This window comes from Galeopterus variegatus, unplaced genomic scaffold (assembly GCF_000696425.1).
Source record: "Galeopterus variegatus unplaced genomic scaffold, G_variegatus-3.0.2 Scaffold12744, whole genome shotgun sequence".
NCBI classification, from domain to species: Eukaryota; Metazoa; Chordata; class Mammalia; order Dermoptera; family Cynocephalidae; genus Galeopterus; species Galeopterus variegatus.
This window is the reverse complement of record NW_007738855.1, coordinates 8687-11272: the sequence shown is the minus strand read 5'-3', so window position 1 is coordinate 11272 and position 2586 is coordinate 8687.

Below are 2586 nucleotides of genomic sequence, written 5' to 3'. Positions count from 1 at the left end.
AAAAAAAAAAAGTTGAACATTTATTATTTTTTCTAGTTTTCACCAATATAAATGGGTGAATTACACAAATCTATTGTTAAAAAGTCATTCATATTTGTGGTTATTAGTTAGGACTGTGGTTCTTAACCTCATGCATCAAAATCGCTTGTGGAGTTGTGTTCCATGCATGCTATAGAGCTGTTAAAATATGAGATAGATACGAATCTATGGAACCGGGAGGATGACTACAATTTATGTTATTGAGTGAAAAAACACAGAACAATATGTCTAGTGTGATTGCCCACAAGGAATCGTGGGGGAAGTGGAAGATGGGGCCTTCCTCGATTTTCGACTTTTCTGTTACTTGAACTTTTTAAAAAATAAGCCCAAATTATATCACTATTTTTTAAAAAAAGATTATCAGACCACAGTCCCAGAATCTCCAGAGAGTAGAGCCCAGAAATCTGTAGTTCATAAAAGCTTCACAAGTGATTCTGATAAACTGCCAAGGTTCAGACCACAGCCTTAGGATAAATTTCTAAAATTGGAATTACTGTGTCAAAGGGTGTGAAAAATGTTAAGGCTTTTGATAAGAATTGCCGAATTGTCCTCTGGTAATATACCAATTCACATTCCCACCAGCAGTGTGTAAAAGCTCATTCCATCATCAACATGGAGTGGTATAAAGCATTTTAATCTTTTCCAGTTTGATAAATGAAAGATGGTATATCTGATTTATTTTGATAGAAGTGCTGGTTTGTTGCATTTGGTTCTCTTTGAAGGACATTCTGTCTTCCTCTTGAATTGTACAGGTAGGATTCATCCCCCTCAGTTGGTGTTTCATTATGAAAATTACTTGGGGAACTAGTTAAAAATGTAGATTCCTAGCCCCCACTTCCAATTCTGATTGAGCAGGTCAAAGACCGGGTTTGCGAAGATGGGGTTTGCGTAAAAAGGGGTAGGACTGAATTTACAAAGCAGGGAAGTATCCCAGGCAGGAGCATCAGAAGAAAGTGAGCAATGGTGGATTTAGGCGGTGGGTATTTTGTATTCGTAGGGTAGACTCCTTGCTCTTTTCTTGCCTTGTCCCTTTCCTCCCTCTATCCATCAAGTTCCAACCACGTCCTGCTCTACGTGTCATTAAAATCCACATCGATTCTCCCCTCCTCTGAACTCCCACAGCACTTAGTGTCCAAACAACTCATCCTGACAATCACACACTGCAATTACTTTAGATAAGTGAGAATCGACTCACAGTAATAAAGATATAGTCTAATGAAAGCATAGACGTATTATTTCAGGACAAGAAGAGATGCCTGAGGATAGCCTGGAAAATATTCCTGCAATAAATTACATTTGTGTTGGCACTAAATTAGAAGCAATGGCAACTCTTTAGAAGGTGAAATTTGAAGTCAGAACAGCCTTAAAGAATTAGAAACTAGTGTTTCTCTGCTGAAACAAACAGACCACTTTTTAATCTTCCAAACTGGCAAAGATTAAAAACCTTGAGATCACTTATGGTTGGGTGTGGACTGAGCAGCTCAGGTGATTCTTATGATCAGACAAGTTTTAGAAAGATTGCTCCTCAGCCAGTGTTCTCAAAATTGTCTGCTTATTAGAATCCCTAGAGATACATTTAAAAATTAGCCATGCTTAGCCCCACCCCAGAGATTCTGTTTCTTTTTTTTTTTCAAATGTAAATTGTCTAAACACCCGAGATTCTGTTTCAATTGTATCTTTTTAAAAGCTCCTTAGTTGATTATAAGATGTAGCCAAAATTGAGATTCATTGCCCAAAGTAATGCAAAACGGATCACATGTAGATATAATACATTTTATTATTCTTTGCCACTCCAAAGTTAGAGGATGTTTGAATTGTTTTTCTAGTGGAAGCAATAGATCCCCAACGAGTTATTTACTGTCTACCTGAAGCCTCTTGTTTCTGAGAAGTTTGAGTAAATCTACTTTCAGTCATTCATTCATTCAACAAGAATGTATTGAGGGATTCTTTGCCAGGAACACTGCTGATGTTGAGGATACAACAGGCAAAAAGAGGTGTCCCCTGCCCTCGTGATGTGTATAATCTACCAAAGAGGACAGAAATTAAACAAGTAATTGCAAGTAACTACATTGCAGCTGAGTCTGTGAGCAGACTTCAGTGATGTCTTGCTTTAACTAAGAAAGTTAACCAACCAGTATGGACCTTTGCAATGTGCTTTTAAATTAAAAACAAACAAACAAACAAACAAAACCTCCAATTTTTCTAAATCTCTAAAGTCATTTCTTCTAATTTATTGTAAATTTACACTTATTTTATTAGAAGATTATTTTCTAGGCTATTTGGGTATTTCTTTCGAACCTGAAATAACATTTCTCAGCTTCCCTTAGGATATTGTTTTATTATAACTAAGCTGATTCTTCTCTCTCTAAACCTTAGCTTGCGAAGTAATTGCACAGCAACAAGACCAACTGACGAGGGCATGAGTCCATGCTGGAATGTAGTGGGTGATATGATCCTGTAGAGATAGTGGTACCAGATCATGGATCTAAAAAGCATTGCATTATCAAGCCATTTCCCCCTTTTCAGCACCAGTGGACGAAGGGTACA